Source organism: Schistocerca americana, chromosome 2 (assembly GCF_021461395.2).
Source record: "Schistocerca americana isolate TAMUIC-IGC-003095 chromosome 2, iqSchAmer2.1, whole genome shotgun sequence".
In the NCBI taxonomy this organism is placed as follows: domain Eukaryota; kingdom Metazoa; phylum Arthropoda; class Insecta; order Orthoptera; family Acrididae; genus Schistocerca; species Schistocerca americana.
The window spans coordinates 577,802,082-577,821,913 of NC_060120.1; positions in this window are offsets into that span (position 1 = coordinate 577,802,082).

Below are 19,832 nucleotides of genomic sequence, written 5' to 3' on the forward strand. Positions count from 1 at the left end.
TGCAGCGGCATTCTTCATGGGTGGTTGTCCCAGGGTTTTATAACGAAGTGGCCTTGCACCCAAAGCGATTTTATTCAAATTCCTCGACATTTATTTGTATAACCGTTTCTTGGAATGAATACAGACTTCTCGGCACTCTTTAAAATTAATACCTGCCGGCCAGGGTGGCCGAGCGGTTGGTTCTAGGCGCTACAGTCTGGAACCGCGCGATCGCTGCGGTCGCAGGTTCGAATCCTGCTTCGGGCATGGATGTGTGTGATGTCCTTAGGTTAGTTAGGTTTAAGTAGTTCTAAGTTCTAGGGGACTGATGACCTTAGAAGTGAAGTTCCATATTGCTCAGAGCCATTTGAACCAGTTAATACCTCACGTACAGCGTGTTTGCTTTGACATGAAACCATTAAACGTCTCTAAAACGACGAATAGAACAAAAAAATTCTAAATTAAAAGTTAATGTTAGTAAAGAGGTCATCTGTCTGTGCTACAACTGACGATCACCTAACCACCCCTCCTGGATGGCAGGGTAAACTTCGTATTTTCAAATGGAACCTCCCCCCTCCCCCAGTTTTATTGCATATTCAGATTCTACATAAAAAATGCATGTTGTTTACTCAGAACATTCTTTCCCATTCGTGGTAGATGGTGTTGTAATCGACAAATATTCAGTGTAACTGTTTTTGCAGTTAAGAATAGACGCATTTGGTCCTACATTTGATTTATGATGTAAATGTAAACTTTTGTGTTCTAACGGTTGACATTTATTTTCGAAATTTACTTTAGAGTTGCAAATGTTATTATACAGGGTGTTACAAAAATGTACGGCCAAACTTTCAGGAAACATTCCTCACACTCAAAGAAAGAAAATATGTTATGTGGACATGTGTCCGGAAACGCTTAATTTCTATGTTAGAGCTCATTTTATTACTTCTTTTCAAATAACATTAATCATGGAATGGAAACACACAGCAACAGAACGTACCAGCGTGACTTCAAACACTTTGTTACAGGAAATGTTCAAAATGTCTTCCGTTAGCGAGGATACATGCATCCACCCTCCGTCGCATGGAGTCCCTGATGCGCTGATGCAGCCCTGGAGAATGGTGTATTGTATCACAGCCGTCCACAATACGAGCACGAAGAGTCTCTACATTTGGTACCGGGGTTGCGTAGATAAGAGCTTTCAAATGCTCCCATAAATGAAAGTCAAGAGGGTTGAGGTCAGGAGAGCGTGGAGGCCATAGAATTGTTCCGCCTCTACCAATCCATCGGTCACCGAATCTGTTGTTCATAGGCGTAAGAACACTTCGACTGAAATGTGCAGGAGCTCCATCGTGCATGAACCACATGTTGTGTCGTACTTGTGTAAGGCACATGTTCTAGCAGCACAGGTAGAGTATTCCGTATGAAATCATGATAACGTGCTCTATTGAGCGTAGGTGGAACGAAACTAAAATGAGCTCTAACATGGAAATTAAGCGTTTCCGGACACATGTCCACATAACATATTTTATTTATTTGTGTGTGAGGAATGTTTCCTGAAAGTTTGGCCGTACCTTTTTGTAACACCTTGTATAGTACAAGTAATATGACTAGGCATTGACAATTCTGACAAGTAACCTATTTATATGGTAATGTAGTTTTCTGTTCCCTATGTGGTTCATTGTGGTGAATCCCCAAACCATAGGAATTCTTGATTTCGGTGAACGCTCTCGAGCCCTGTCATCAGGGTGTTTCCATCCTGCCGATGGAATACGTACCACAACCATTATAGTAACGTGAAATGCCCATCAAGTGATAGTGACAGGCGCACTTACGCATGGATACTCTCCGAATCAAGTAAGCTAATGGTGAGAGGCAAGGGGGCTCACCGATATCAAACATCCCCATGAGAACAGAAAACTGTTACACACACGTCGTCGTTCCTGGATCACGCTAAACGTAGTTGCTAACCACACAGTGAAACAGCTAACCATATTGTACTGTACAATTAAATTTTTAACAGAAAAGTAAATTTCGAGCATAAATATCATCATTTAGAAAACAAAGATTTACATTTACATCGCAAATGAAATGTAGAATCAAATACGTCGGCTCTTAATTGCAAAAAGAGACACACCTGATATTTCTCAATTACAGCGTCATCTACCACAATGGGAAACAATGGCTTCGGTGAACCTTACGTATTTTTTGTCGTAGGATCAGAATACGCAATTAAAATGGGGGTACCCGTTTGAAAATGCAAAGTTGACCCCACCCAAACGTGAGGGGTGGTTAGAAGGTGGGCAATTGTAGCACAGATGGATGTCCACTTTACTAATATCAACTTTTCACGTAAAACATTTTTTTCGTATAATGCGTCATTTTCGAGATATTTAGCTGTCTCGACCTAAAAACAAAAATCCTGCATAGTTCAATTTCAAAAGACAATGTAAACATTCATTATCGTCTGGTTATAAAAAGGTTATTTGGTTGCAGGTGCTAAGCAATATAATAATCTGGAGAACCGTACAGTCTAGAAAATAAAAATGTGATAATCACAGTAAACAAAAAATATCTCTAGGCCTAATTTTCGTGTGTGCTTTTTACAGACCTCAGTAAAAATGTACTCCGTAACTAATTTTGTGTGACTCAGTGGCAAGGTTTATGTCTTTCAATTGGACGCCACTTCGGCGGCATGCATATCCCTAATCTACCCTAGACATCCAGTCAAGGATAGTGTACCTACAGCCTAACGTGGAATCCGAACCAAGTGTTGTTCTTGACTACTTCTTACATCGTTGAGAGGTGAAGGCGAGATTAAAGGCAGAATGAAAATTTTGGAGGTCCGACCGGCATTCGATGCCGCTGTCTCTTCCTTTACACTGATGAGCCAGAACATTATGACCACTTACCTGTCAGCCGATACGTCCACCTTTGTCACACATAACAGCGGTCACGCATCATAGCATGGAAGCAATAAGGCCTTGGTAGGTCGTTGGTGGGAGCTGTCACTACATCTGCACACACAAGCCACGTAATTCTAGTAAATTTCGGGCATGGGGGCGATGGGCTCTGACGACACGTTGTCACATCCCAGATGTGTCAGATCGAGTTCAAATCTGCCGAGTTGGGATCAGCATCTCAACTGGATCTAAAAGTGGTTCAAATGGCTCTGAGCACTATGGGACTTAACATCTATGGTCATCAGTCCCCTAGAACTTAGAACTACTTAAACCTAACTAAACTAAGGACATCACACACATCCATGCCCGAGGCAGGATTCGAACCTGCGACCGTAGCTGTCGCGCGGCTCCGGACTGAGCGCCTAGAACCGCTAGACCACCGCCGCCGGCGACTGGATCTCGCCACTGTATTCCTGTAACCACTCCGTCACACTCCTGGCCTTGTGAAAAATGCCACTGCCTTTCGGAAACACGATCTTCATGCAACGATGTACGTGGTCTGCAAACAATGTACGATATTCCTTGGGCGTCATGGTTCCTTGCACGAGTTCCACTGGACTCATGGATGCCCATTTGAATGTTGCCCAGAGCATAATGGAGCCGCCACCGTTTGCCTCCATCCCGCAGTGCAGGTGTCAGGAATATGATGGTTTCGCACCGTCCCATCACCATTATGAAGAAGGTATCGGTATCAGGATTCATCAGACCACACAGAGCTCTGCGACTGCGCCAACACCCAGTGCCGATGGTCACGTGCTGATTTCAGTCGTAGTTGCCGATGTGTTAATATTGGCACATGCAAGGGTCGTCGGCTCCTTTGGGCACATACATCGGTCGTCGGCTGCGGAGGCCCTTCGTTAGGAGTGTTCGCTGCTCTGTGTGTTTAAACACACTTGTACTCTGCCCAGCGTTAAAGTCTGATGTTAGGTCCGCCACAGCTCGCCGCCTGTCCTGTTTTGCCTGTCTGCCCAGCCTACAATGTCCGACAGTTGCAATGAGGGGTGGCCGTCCAACCTCACAACCCCTGGACGTGGTTTCACCTTGATTTCGCCACATGCTGAAGGCGTTCACCACAGCACCCGACAAATCGAACAGTTTCCGAAATGCTCGTGCCTCCAGGCCATCACAATCTGCCCTCAGTCAAACTATGATAGATCGCGTTGCTTCCCCATTCTACACACGAACAGCACGCTCAGTGACACTACTTACACCGTGCGTTTGTCTGACTAGCAGTCATTCCTCGCCATGTGGCGCTGCTGTCGCCTGGATGGGTTTAAATCGATAGTAGGTCGTTGTCCATAATGTTCCGGCTGATCATTGAATAGGCACGAGATTTACAGCTTTTTTTCAGTTTCTTTTTTTCTTCGTTTATCGTCAGTGTTCGTGTGCAGATTTTCAAATACCATTAATGAAAACTTTGCTCATAACACCAGACAGAAACGAAAAAGCTGAGCTGTCGTGCTGGCACCACTAGGCTCGTCAGTGAGCCACTGATGATGACCTAACTGTGCCGAAACAAGTATGGGCATTAAAAAGGTTAATTACTCCCATAACAGGTTGACACGAATTCTCATAACTCTAGAATTACTGGTTTCGGTGGCTTCCACATAGCTACAACCTTTTCCTTAACTATTTTATCACTGACGCAAGTCTTATCTCTTCCTCTGACCTTTCTATCTCGCCACCCTCAACACTTCTTTCGTCCCTGATGCTCCATCCCCAGATCTACTTCTTCTCACAATGCGGAGTGCCGTGATTTGTCTATGCCGTCTTAGATTGTTTGCAGATGTTGCTGTTATTTACCGTCTTGTAAAGTCATCAGATGATCAAAACGACTTGCAAAATGATTTAGATATCTGTATGGTGCGAAAAGTGGCAATTGACCCTGAGTAAAGAAAAGTGTGAAGTTATTCGCATTAGTACTAAAAGGAATTAGATAAATTTTGATTACGCGATAAGTCACACAAATCTGAGGGCTGTAAATTCAACTAAATACTTACGGAATACAATTACAAATAACCTAAATTGGAACGATCACATAGATAATATTGTGAGTAGAGCAAACCAAAGACTGCGATTCATTGGCAGAACACTTGGAAGTTGCAACAGGTCTACTAAAGAGACTGCTTACACCACGCTGGTCCGCCCTATTCTGGAGTATTGCTGTGCGGTGTGGGATCCGCATCAATTTGGACTGGCGGATGACATCGAAAAAGTACAAAGAAGGGCACGTCGTTTTGTATTATCGCGAAACAGGGGAGATAGTGTCACAAACATGATACGTGCATTGGAGTGGCAATTATTAAAACAAAGGCGTTTTTCGTTGCGACGGGATCTTCTCACGAAATTTCAATCACCAGTTTTCTCCTCCGATTGCAAAAATAATCTGTCGGCATCCACCTACATAGGGAGAAATGATCATCGCGATAAAATAAGAGAAATCAGGGCTCGCACGGAAAAATTTAAGCGCTCATTTTTCCCACGTGCCGTTCGACAGTGGAACGGTAGAGGGACAGAATGAAGGTGGTTCATTGAACCCTCTGCCAGGCACTTTGTTGTGAATAGCAGAGTAATCGCGTAGGGATGTAGATGTAGATGCGTAGGTTGTTATTCTTTTCTTCCACTTGATAGTCGCCAACAACCTGCAGTGTTATCTGCATCACACAGCACGTCCCACATCTTGTCAGCAGCAACAATAACAGCACTAACCATATCGGAAAAAACTGAGTAAACAATGTTGCGTCATTGTTGAGCTGCTGTAGGCGCTCGAAGCGATCACTACCAGCCGCTCAATTGCGAAATTGCGAGCGAACTACACCAGCTGCAAGAGACCCGTTTGGTACTTTGGTTAGATATTTTCCAAAGAATTATACAAGTTTCAGTTTATGGCAATAACAACGACATTTCAGAGATAAAAAGTAGAAAGAGTAGCTTCAGGCTCTGGATTATGGAAGATTATTGTTAGCAAAAGTATGATCATATGAGGTATAAAATGAAATATTTGAATAGAGTGAGGATTTCTAGTTTAGGGGGCGGAACATGTCAATTCGTATGGAGAGTCATCGATAGATGCAGCAGTAGCTTTAGGCGTGCTCTAGAAATGTGTGTTGGATTTTTACTTTAAGAATTAACCTGTATTTTCACACAGTCAGCCTCTCGTCATGTCAATTTTTCGATCATCCGAAGCAAAAAATTTGTAGTAAAATGGCCACTAAAATGCGTACCTCTAGAGATATGTCCACTTGTTTAGTAGAAGATACGTGATTCACAGTAGCGAAAATAAAGAAGTGCTCGTATTTCTAGAGCCCATGAGTACGGGACATTTTTTTCTTATCTTTGTCCATACTAGCATCTCTGAAATTGTGGAAAACAAGGAGCTTGCAGTAGAAGAGATATGTTTCACAGCATTGAAAATGAAGAGTCGTTCATAGCTTATAAGGATGTATTTTAGAGCCCACTCCTGCTAAACTTTCTTGTTTCGAACGATCGTTCCTGTCATACCCGCGAATATTGACCATTCGTTCTGCGACACCCAGTATTAGTAAAGTGGCAGGCAATATTTATAGAGAACTCAGACTTTTTGCAGTGAAATAATATCCGAAGATAGCTGCGCAGACATCCACGCACGGATTAATAAAATTTAATGTGGTTCAAAGTTTCGGAATACGTGTAAATGTTAATAAATGCGAAATTCCACAATGCGAAAAACGCACAAACGCGTCATCACATGACTGCAGTATCAGTGAGTTACGACAGGACTCAACTTATACAAATACACTATAAGACAAAAAAACGACGCTCAACGAAGGAATTACCGGGATGGGACGAAAATCGGTAGTCGTGATGTACATGTATAGACAAAAAAGTGATTACAATTTCTGAAAAATTGAATGGTTTATTCAACAAAAAGAGCTTCACATATTTTTTGAACAAGTAAAAAACGCGTTGGTTTACTTCTGACCCTTATGGAAGCAGTTTTCTGCTCGGCATGGACTGATAGAGTTGTTGGATGTCTTGCTGAGGGGTATCGTCCCAAATTCCGTCCCGCTGCGAGTTATATCGCAAAATTCCAAGATGATTGGGGGACTTTGCCAATAATGCTCCATACATTCCCAAATGGGGAGAGAGTCGGCGACCTTGCTGACCAAGATATGGTTTGGCAAGCACGAAGACAAGCAACAGAAACTCTCGCCGTGTGAGGGCTGGTATTATCTTCCTGAAATATAAGCCCGGGATGGCTTGCCATTAAGGGCAACAAAACGGAGCGTAGAATATCGCCGAGGTACCGTTGGTGCTGTAAAGGTGCCGTGGATGACAACCAAAGAGGTTCTGCTACGAACTTAAATAGCACCCCAAACCGTAACTCCTGGGTTTCCAAGCGTATGGTGGTCAACAGGTTGGTATCTCACTGCTGTCCGCGGTGTCTCCTCGCACGTCTTCGGCCTACAATCTTATTGATGTGAAGAGAATTGTCTTCAGTAATGAGTCCCACTTCGAAGTGAGCACCAATGTCCAGCGAAACCATGCTGGGCATACATTTCAGCAAGATAATGCCCGCCCGCATGCTACGAGAGTTTCTACTGCATATCTTCGTGCTTGCCAACCCTCACTTGGCCAGCAAGGTTGCTGTTTTTCTCCCTGTGTGAGTACGTCTGAAGCATTATGGCAGGGCCCTCCAACCAGCTCGGGATTTTGACGATCTAAAGCGCCAGTTGGACTGCATTTTCCACGATATCCCTCAGGTGAACATCCAACAAGTCTGTCAGTCAATGCTAAGCGGAATAATTGCTTGCATAAGTACCAACACGTTCAATATGTGAATCTCTTTGTCTTAATGACTCATCTAATTTTTGTGAAATTCTGATCATGTGCTTGTCTGCATATTTAAAACATATCTTCCTATTTTCGTTCCATTCGGGTAATTCCTTCGAGGTGCGTCTTTTTCCTTTTTTTTTGTATCAGAGTGCATTAAAGCAAAAAGTCGATTGTAAGTATATCATGTGCTACATTTCGGTTCATTGGCAGGAAACTAAGATGATGCAGTCAGTCTCCAAAGGAGATTATCTGCAAAACACGACCCATCACAGCATATTGTTAACGAGCGTGAGATCCATTCCAAATAAAACACCGAACGAGGTGGCGCAGTGGTTAGCACCCTGCACTCGCATTCGGGCGGACGACGGCTAAAACCCGCGTCCGGCCACCCTGATTTATGTTTACCACTATTTCCCTAAATCGCTTCAGACAAATTCTGGGATGGTTCCTTTGAAAGGGCACTGCTGATTACCTTCCCCATCATTCCTTAATCCGATGCGACCGATTATCTCGCTGTTTGGTTCTCTCCCCTAAATTAACCAACCAACGAAATAAAAGGAACACGGAATGTTGAACGTATACAAAGAAGGGCAGCATGAATGGTGTTGTGGTTGGCAGGAGAGCCAACACCGTGTTACTAGAGGAAGCCGAAAGGCACGCGTTTTAGCTGACGCAGGCTGGCGTGAGGTCTGGAACAGGACAAGGAAATTAGAATTTAGAAAAAACGTACGTAACTGGTGGAATACTTAACTTTAATCCATTAATGGTGAACGTCGCTCTTGACGGTACATTATTCACGGTATCAATAGTAACTGGTAATGGCGCCTTGCTAGGTCGTAGCAAATGACGTAGCTGAAGGCTATGCTAACTATCGTCTCGGCAAATGAGAGCGTATTTTGTCAGTGAACCATCGCTAGCAAAGTCGGTTGTACAACTGGGGCGAGTGCTAGGGAGTCTCTCTAGACTAGACCTGCCGTGTGGCGGCGCTCGGTCTGCAATCACTGATAGTGGCGACACGCGGGTCCGACGTATACTAACGGACCGCGGCCGATTTAAAGGCTACCACCTAGCAAGTGTGGTGTCTGGCGGTGACACCACAAATGGTCACAGATTTTTTGATCCATGGGAATACGTAGTTGAAATGCTGAAAAAAAAAAACGTGAACTGGCAGCCTATTGTACATGGACTTCAGCTATCCTGCCAAGGACTACTTGCGAAGTTTCAAGGACCAGCTTAAATCTAGGAGTATACTACAGGCCCCCACGTATCGCCCACGTAGGACGCGCGGAAGAAAATTAGACTAATTACAAAGCTCACAGAGGTGTTTAAGCAGTCATTCTTCCCATGCTACAATGGATTAGGAAGAATTACATTACGAGTATGTGGTACGATCAGGAGCACCCTCTGCCATGCACTTCAGAGTGACATGTGAAGTATGGCTGTAGGTGTGTACAGGGACGCATCTCCTTCGCTCGCTATTCATTCTTCCATTCATATTAATGACATGAATCGAATTCCTCGCCGCAGTCTTTTTATGTGATCAACAATAGCTAAATGCAGTGCTTCCTGTAATACTGTTTGGGTTCTTCACCTGACAATGGGTGCTGCTCATAAGTTTTCATAGTACATGGTGTGGACTCAGCCTTGGCTCCTCAATTAATCTTTAACGAACTAAGTGATACAATAATTGGCAGGAAGGTAGGAAGGCTGTTTTACGAATTTAGTAATCTATAATGCATATGTACATCACTATATCACACATTGTAATGTAACGCATACTTTATTACGAGTATGTGTGAATTTGGCGTACATGTACTGCTACATACAAGTGACACAGAATGCCTTTTGTCAAAATTATTATTTCATAGCTCACATACAAACCCCAAAAATTTTACAGAGATATAGAGAACTTCATGGAATCAAGTCAGAGCGACCAAAGAGACCTACACCAGTTGTCGCCACGGTTCCTCACAGGCTGGATTACGGTGGCACATGTTGCAGCTTCATAGAGCTTTCATCAAAACTTGTATTTACAGCCGGCCGAAGTGGCCGTGCGGTTAAAGGCGCTGCAGTCTGGAACCGCAAGACCGCTACGGTCGCAGGTTCGAATCCTGCCTCGGGCATGGGTGTTTGTGATGTCCTTAGGTTAGTTAGGTTTAACTAGTTCTAAGTTCTAGGGGACTAATGACCTCAGCAGTTGAGTCCCATTGTGCTCAGAGCCATTTGAACCATTTGAGCCATTTGTATTTACACTTAAGCTTTGACCTTGAAGGTACTACATAGGAGGAAATTCAAAGGCATTGTTTGCAGATCGTGATAAGCACCTGGCGTCAAAGTTCAACCAGACATGTCGCTGTTAGTGAGATGGTACACCATCTTGCTATAGGTTATCTTCAGTCTTCGAATGATACGGATAATCGGTTTGATGCCTAGAGATATATCGATGGCCAGAGGCGGTGTCTTCAAAGGAGACAGAACGAATCAGATCGTAAGATGACAGATTACGACGCCTTTCAAGCCCCGGTATATTAGTATTCTTATAAATGCGAATCGTGGACTTGCAAGAATCCAGGATACACAACCGTCGCAACTGACAGTGGCTAGCACTTGTATCGCGCCTTGTCAGGGTAGACAACATCCTCCAAAAATGTTCATTTTCGCTAACTGTATTTTTAAACTACAAGCAACGTTATCCTCGAGCCACAAGCAGTATAAGATCCTTCTTCCATACTCTTTGTGGCCTTTCAGATATCCTGAGCTTCGCCACGTGCTCTCTGATTCACAGATGATTGTGTCTATAAATATCACAAGATTAATTTGTTGCTTGTTATCGTGATCATAACACTTGTAATGCTGCTTGTAGTTGAAGAATAGCGTTGCTTGTAGCTTAAAGATACTGTTAGCGGAATTGAAAATTTTTTCAGGGAACGTTACATGCCCTGACAAAGAGCGATTCACTGCAAATCGCCACAGTCGCCTTAGTGCTAAAACGATTACGACACTGTCTTGATTGGTCATTGTCGTTATTTTTCGTCACATTTCGCGTCTTATCGTATTCACTATTATTATGATACCGATATTCAGACGAAGATAAATGCTCTTAAAACTGTAAAATGATGGATGGATAAATATGATTTTGAGATCAAAACTTCACCGTAATTGTTTAAGAAAGAATACAGTGACCGCTGACAAGCTAAATCGCTTGCCCCAACAGTGCGGATATGCCTCGTAACCAACTTGAAAAGAATACGCCAGCCTTCTATGATATTACAAAAGTTATGATAACGATAACAAGCAATAAATTAATCTTATAATTTTATTTCCCGGCACAATCACAATAATATTACGGCAGATATACTTGTGCGTGTTCCTCTGAGATTGTTTTATGACAATTGTGACTAATGCAATAAAAGATTATTATTGATTCGCGTGTTCTCCTTGCTTTAGCGATATGCCGAGCTCTAAACGGAAAACAACTTTGTAAGATCGTCGCTTTTTCCGTTTTCCGTCGTTCCTTAATTGCATCCAAGGAGACGTATTCCCTCTTTGCAACTAAATGAAAGGGAGTTTGTTTCTTTGCCATGTGCTGGACGACACACATGGATTAACATTAGAAATCGTAAGTAATACCAAATGATAATATAACCTCACGAAATTTGTGCTACAAAACTTGTTTCTAACCTGAGAAACAAGAGAATGACTTGAGAAAAAGTAATGCAGTAACGTATTTGTAACCACAATAAAATGCATTTGTTATGTACATAAAGTAAACATGTATTACGGGTTAGTTAAGATGATTCAAGAATGAAAGAAGCGAAACCGATATGGCAAAGAACAAATTGCCTTCCGTTTAGTTGGTGAGACGGAATACACCTCTACGAACTTTGTAACCGTTATAAACCCCCATTTCAGAGATAGTTCTCGGACAGTATCATGTCATTTGCTGTCACTTTTCGCCTGAATGTGCAAGTGTTTCTTGTTATTTTAATATCTGTATTGGAAATGGAATGTCGTTTTATAGTGGAAGGGAAAGGTTCGTGGTATTACTACTACTACATTCGTGGCAGTCGATCGTCGGGAACTACTCGTGAGCATAGTGAAATATGACTCTCGAATATATGGATGTAACACGTGACTACGAACGGGGTCATACCTCAGAAACTAATTATCCCATAGCAGTCAACCCTCTCCCGTAAGTGGCACCGAATGTAATCTTCCCTTTTCATTCCATTTTCATCAATTTCTGTAATTTAATGACTACAACGCTTTACAAGGCCTATGAAAAGTTTACGTTTCACTATCCAGTCCATGGCAGACGACAGTGGTAATTAGCTTACAAGTATTATTAAGAAAAAAGTAAAGGCAAGAAAGAAAATAACAAAATGCTGAGTTATGATTTTAATTTACCCTGTCATGTATCCTAAGATACATTATATTCATCAGAAAGGATATTTCGAAATTTTGTAGTTTGTATGTGGACCTTCCTTGTTGTCGATTCAACCATCTATTCACAATGAATAAAACACTAAGATTTGCACGTTTCGAAGGTCAAGCTTGCATCATGAGAACTGTTTTAAAAGAATCTTGCTCACTTTGAGAGATTCTTATACAACAATTCTGATGATGAAGGCTAGACCTTCGAAATGCGTAAATTTTAGTTATTTTACACTGTAAACAGGTGGCTTGGCCGACGTATTAATATTGACTCTTAACAACCACGACCTCATATCCATTATGGATAAAATCGAAATAGTAAATTTTTAATATCTCCTGTCTCTTAGCTATCTCGTTCCCATTCGTCTCTCCCAACTTAATTTAGGCGATGGAGGTGTTCGTGGGACACTATAGTCGTTACATCACTTATGCACACACTGCTTGACCGCTCATTTATGTATTTATGAGCTGTCAAACCAGAGTCGTTGAGGAATATCTGATTGGGGTGGCCCTTGTAATTGTCTTTCGTATTTATTTGACGTCTTCCAGTTTTCATTCAAGGTCTTTCTCAAACTGTTTCTGACACCGACGGAAGATTTGAGAGCCATCCCTGTCAGCAAGAATATCAAAAGTATCTATTAAAAATGGCTTGGAATGTCATTTCTTACAACGTTTGTGCCAGAAATTTCTAGCATAGTATTTGTTAATCAGTTAGAAGACTGACAATTAACGAGCTGCTTTTTACTGACTATGATGAGTCCATAGCAAATAGCAGTTAATTATTTACAGATCTGACGAACGTGCAAATCTAAACGAGTTTACAGACAATTTTGCAGCTTCTAACAAACTGAGGAAAATATGGTTTGTACTATATGGAGCAATGTTAGTTTCTAATAGACAACCGTATGTATGTAGTGTTGCACTCGACCATGTATTATGTTCGCTCGAGGAAAAATGGTTTCGTGATTACGTTAGGCAGTATGTTAATCCTATACCCGTTTTCATATTGTTAACGTGAACACAATTATTATGTGTGCAGGCGTTGCTACCTCAAGGTCCTCATATGTACTGAAGTATTGTTCTACTTTTTACTTCTACGAGTTCAAGCGTGACGTACAAGTGATTCAGTGACAAAAACAGTGTGCCAGTCTGGGACATGTACTTGCACTTTTGCTTTCGACAGAGCGAAAATTTCACTCTGGAGGTGGCGTGAGGTATCTTAGCCGTTACTTTTCACAAAACAGAAGGTACAGAATGCAGCTCGAGTTTTGACCCCTTGTATAGTAGAAATCTTTCCTGCATCTGTATGTATATCTATACATCTACATCCGTATCTATGTATCTGTATTTAACCATCTGTATCTATACTCGGCAAGCCATCTTACGGCATGTGGCGTACAGTACTTCACGAACCAGTATTATTTCTCCCTTCCATGTTCCATTCGCGAACAGCGTAATGAATGACTAACTGCCAGTGAGATGGGAACTACTTTTAATTTGATTCTGTTCGAAGAGATGGAGGATACGTATAGAGGCTGTAGCACGTTATTTAGCACTTACAGCGGTGCCACGCTTTAGTATTATCCACCATACATTATGTTGTCATTCTGTAATATTTCTAAAAAGGAGAGAGTTGATGTAGGGTTTTGTAAAGTACATAATTGCTGAATTTCTTTCCGGAATTGTGCCTGCCATTGAGCGGACACATGTAGAAAAAAGATTGAAGACTGGTGTACATACTTATACGTATTTTCTGTAACTGAGTTGTAGTTTGCGCACGTTGACGCATTTGTCTGCTTGTGAGGCAAGGCTTATTTCATACGCCTCCTCTTTGTCACATACTTTGAGCCATATGATATTCCTAGAAATTTTGTGGCTTTGTAGAGTCCTGATAAAGGCTTGCAATTTACTTTGTAACATATCCTAAACGTCAGGAGTACGTTCTTGTTGTGATAGAAGGCACGGTAAACTACGTCTTTTTTGCCTGAGCATTTTAAAGTAATTGCTTCAGTTTTTAACAGTTGCAACAGGCATTACTACAATGATTGTTTTTGCTGCTTTCTGTTAAGTTGCAAACGAAGTATGGTTTCACATTGGAAATTATGGATTACGGACAGCATGGCCTATAATTTTCTGCGAATACACGATTACTGGTTTTAAATAATAACTTCAAATTACATTGGGAGCCCTTCTTACGCGAAGTAAAAGGTACAAAGTGTAAATTATTCAACGAAAAAATCTTTTGTAAAGGGATAGTCGTTTCGGAAAATTTCGGTCTATATAATGAAAGGGTCATAAACTGATTCGGAAGAAAGATGTTTAGCTAGACAGTGTCTTAAGCATTAATTTCATAAACTTACGATCACCCAACAATTCCCTTGCATATTTTACTGGCTCGGTGGATTTCTCCTATCGATTTTGCTTTTTGTTCTGCAATGAATGTATCTTATGTATAGCAAAAGGTCTATTAAACCTCGCGAAGACTAATACAAAAATTAATTTTCCAGATCGTATCTTCTCGTTATAAATGGCACTCAACTAACCATCTCAGACTACAGTGTTTAAGTGCATATCTTACAGTCACTACAGAAATATGGCCATCACGTGTTTGTCCGCTATAATCAGGTTGTGCTATGGTATTAAAAAAAGCAGATTGTCTGACACATTCATGCAGTTTCAGTTAACGTTATTACTATCATTTTTTCCAAAATTAAATTCTCTACAACTTCTATTGAAAACTTTGTGTAACTGTCTGGAATTAAAAAAAAAAAAAAACAAATTGGGCCAGTAATTAATAAATTAAAAATTTTACGAAATCATGTCTTTGCTTCCCTGGATGTCTGGAAAAATACTGCAGATACACGTCTGGGACTTGACTAGATTCATTAGACCAATAACAACAAAATAAATGGAAATCGTGCTTTATTTTAGCTTTGTACAGCTTTGCGATGGCTTCATATTAGAGAAGTTGCTAAATTTCAAGCAAAATCTTTTATTAGCCGTAACTTAACTCTGTAACTAAAAATTTGCGGACCTATGTTTATACGAAATTTTTTCTTTAGTTTTACTTGTAGAATAACATAGCCACGCGAAGTGGCCGCGCGGTTTGAAGCGCCATATCACGGATTGCGCAGCCGCTCTCGACGGAGGTTCGAGTCCTTCCTCGGGCATGGGTGTGTTTGCTGTTCTTAGCATAAGTTAGTTAAAAGTAGTGTGTAAGTCTAACGTCCGATGGCCTCAGCAGTTTTGTACCTTAGGAATTCACACACATTTGAACTTTTTTTAAAAAATGACATATTAAAATATTTGCATATTTTCGACTTTTATTTTAACATTTAATCATGATGATTTACGAAGGTCTTTCATAATATAACGCCCACAGTTTTTTTTTCTCAGAACGTATTTACTCTTAACGGTTGGATCTGCAATATCAGTCATCAGTTTTGTACATGCATTATTATTCTGCATAAAGCCCACCACGTTCTACGGGCTTCCTCGAGCGGTCACCAGTCTTCTGACTACTGGTTTGATGCGGCTCACCACGGTTTCCTCTCCCGTGCCAACCTTTTCATCTCAGAGTAGCACTTGCAACCTACATCCTCAATTGCTTAATGTATCCCAATCTCTGTCTTCATATACAATTTCTACAGCTCCCTCTAGTAACATTATAGTTTCCCCTGATGTCTTAACAGATGCCTTATCATCAGATATCTTCTTTTTTTCAGTGTTTTCCACGTATTTCTTTCCTCTCCGATTCTGCGCAGAACCTCCTCATTCATTACATTATCAGTCCACCTAACTTTCAACATACTTCTGCAGCACCACATCTCAAATGTTTCGATTCTCTTTTGGTGCGCTTTTCACACAGTCTCTGTTTCACTACCATACACTGCTCCAAACGTACATTCTCAGAAATTTCTTCCTCAAATTAAAACCTGTGTCTGATATTAGCAAGCTCTTTTTCCCAGTGCTAGTCTGCTTTTTATGTCCTGCTCCGTCCTTCATAGGTTATTTTGCTGCCTAGGTAGCAGGATTCCTTAGTTCGCTCCCTTCGTAATCCCCAGTTCTGATGTTAAGCTTCTCACTGTTCTCAATTCTGCTACTTCTTATTACTTTCGTCTTTCTTTGATTTACTCTCGATACACTTTCTGTACCCATCAGACTGTTCATTCCATTCAATAAACCTGTGATTCTTTTTCACTTTTCCAATGGATAACAATGTCATCAGCAAATATTATCATTGATATCCTTTCATCCTGAATTTTAATCTCGCTCTTGAACCTTTCTTTTATTTCCGTCATTGCTTCGTAGATGTATAGATTGAACACTAGGGAAGAAAGACTACACCCCTGTCTTATACCATTTTTAATTCGAGCACGTCGTTCTTGGTCCTCCATTCTTAATGCTCCCCTTTGGTTCTTGTACATGTTTCCTGTCTTTCGATATATCTTATCCCTATTTTTCTCAGAATTTCGGACATCTTGCACCAATTTCCATTGTCTAACGCTTTTTCCAGGTCGAGAAATCCAATGAACGTATCTTGAGTTTTCTTCAGTCGTGGTTTCATTACCAACCACTTGGTCAGAAATTCCTCTCTGGTGCCTTTTCCTTGTCTAAATCCAAACTGATCGCCCTCTATTAGATGGCCAACTTTCTTTTCCATTCTTCTGTATATTATTCTTGTCATCAACTTGGATGCATGACTTGCTAATCTGATTGTGCAATAATTCTTGCATTTGTCGGCTCTTGCCACCTTCGGAATTGTGTGGATGAAGTTTTTCCAAAAGTCGGATAGTATATCACTAGTCCCAAACATTTTAGACACAAACGTGAACAATCGCTTTGTTACCACTTTCCACAATGATTTTAGAAATTGCGATAGGATGTTAAGCATCCCTCCTGCCTTATTCGATCGTAAGTCCTCCAAAGCTCTTTTATATTGTGGTTCTAATACTGGATCCCCTATCTCTTCTATATCAACTCCTGTTCCTTCTTCTGTCACATCAGACTGGACTTTCCCCTAATAGAGGCCTTCAATGTTCTCTTTCCAACTATCCTCTCTCTCCTCTGCATTTAGCAGTGGAATTACCACTGCTATCTGAATGTTACCACCCTTGCTTTTAATTAATGCACTGAGTCCTTTTCAATTGCTTTACATTTTTCACGTAAACGTTTTGCCTGCACCTGCTATTTATTTCGTCCCTAACTGACTTATATTTTTGTATTCCTGAATTTCCCTAACAGTTTTGTACTTCTTTAGTCTATCAGCTGAAGTATTTCATCTGTTATCCATGGGTTCTTTGCAGTTACCTTCCTAGTACTTAAGGTTTTCTATCCAACGTTTGTGGCTGCCGTTTTTAGAGATGTCCATTGCTCTTCATCTGAACTGCCTACTGAGCTGTCGATTATCGCAGTATAGGTTGCATCAGCGAACTTCAATCATTTGCACCTGATGACCAGAACTGGAACACTTTTTTTCCAGAGTGAATCCGTTCCACATTAAAGCGTTAAGGTATCTACCAAGTGTCTCTGACGTACGATGATTACAGCCCACACTGTACCTCTGCGAGTAGCTGCAATTTTCTTTAGTTGGCTTAATTAGATCATGGAGACATACGGAGTCATGAAACTTTCATATGCAACTAGAGATAATGTTGCTGTATGTGACTGAAGAACAAGGTAGCCATGCTGCATGCAGATTACGTTGTTTGATAGATGATTTGGCTGATTTCTCCATTACCTTTCACCGTCATGTGTCCATTACCATGCACCACTAAAAGTGTACCCACTGTTTCAGTTAAAGCTATACATTCTCTATGACATAATACGGTCAACTAAAGTATCTAACGGCGTACTGAAATACTTCCTGACCATAATCACCGTGAAAGTCGTCGAAAGCACGAGGTCTCCAAATCTGTCGTGGTAAGAACTCCGTGAAACATTTTTTGAACAAATTCCCCGCGAAAAACTTGATTGTCATCACTCGTCATGGTCTAAAAGTGTTACCACCGAAATCGTTAACTATACTGGCAGATTAGCTTTTCGCGACTGTATTATAATAATAAATATACAAATCTGCCACAACCAGTCACTGAGTTTAGGAATAATAATTGTACGACATTAATCTATCAGAGACGTGTCTCTACCGCCCAAGTGCTCATCACCAGGCACCAAGGCATACAAATAACGGACACACTATTTACGTTACTATTACGATTAGCTAGATAGCCGCTAATTTGTTGAGCTGTCAAGATCTTCATTAAGTCTGAAGCACACATCTTGCAGTAAGGAAATCAAAAAAATGCATGAGTATTTCTTGCCAAGAGAAGTGTTGTAAATTTGTTTGCTAATACTTTTAGAGTATGTCAAGTAGCTGCTTCGGTGCTCCACCGTATGTCCCGCTTTTTACCACTTTTCTGTTCTTTTTAGTGTTTCGTACCTTAATCGGTAAAAACGGAATGCTTATAGGATCATTTTGTTGTGCGTCCGTCTGTCTGTCCGACAGATAAAACCCCTTTTTTTCATGAATGGCTCGAGGTATCAGTCCGGAACCGCGCGACTGCTACGGTCGCAGGTTCGAATCCTGCCTCGGACATGGATGTGTGTGATGTCCTTAGGTTAGTTAGGTTTAAGTAGTTCTAAGTTCTAGGGGACTGATGACCACAGTAGTTAAGTCCCATAGTGCTCAGAGCCATTTGTCACATACCAAGGTCTACGGTGCCTTGGCGATGTAAAACATTTAAGCTTTTAAGTCAATGCAATTAAAAAGATACGGCCGTTTATGTCACATATTTCGATACTCGCAATTTCAGTTATCAGAACTGTAGGATATTTACTGTTGACATAAAATCATGAAATTTGACAAGAAACAAGGTTTCGTAGCACGAGTTATGGAAAAAACAGTAAATTGTTAATTTCTAATTATGTTACGTGAAGAAAAGATTTATTAATCATTTGCTTTCCGACTGTCTGTCTCTCCGTCTGTTAAAACCACTTTTTTTAAAGTATTACAATAGCCAAGGCGAAATTAAGTACACAAAAAATTTTAACGTAAAACTTAAAATTAAAACATTTGCAAAAGTCTTGCAATTCCCGGCACAGGTGTCTTGCTAGTATCGATATTGATAACAGGCAAAAATCGTCGAGGTTCTCCATTTCTAGGATAGATGAACTATCTATACATGTAATAAAGTTTGTACTACGGGACTCTCAGAGCGCCAGCTTACTTTGCTAGTTGTTTACGTTACGTTTCACTTTGCATTATGTTTTTAATGTGAAGGTAACAGCGCAACGTAATACTACATAATTTTTCGGCCTATAAGTATTCATTATAGACGACTACTACGTTATTTAAGCGCGCTGAACCGTTGAAACAAATTGAACAATTCCTACAAAAGAGGGGTAAAGTACTCGTACACAACAGCAGCCATATGAATATTCAGACGTGATATTCGTCAGTCCATTAGTGGACGGGCAGGTCTCACCTCTCATTCATGATTAATTTAAATGCAGCACCATCTGAGTTCTATACATGTCAGTTAATAAACATTCAATGCTAGTAATAAGTAATCTAGAGATTATCAGGATTAAAGTGTCTGCTTTTAAATTGATTCCTTTTGATATTTTCTGTAGTTAAGCTGGGCC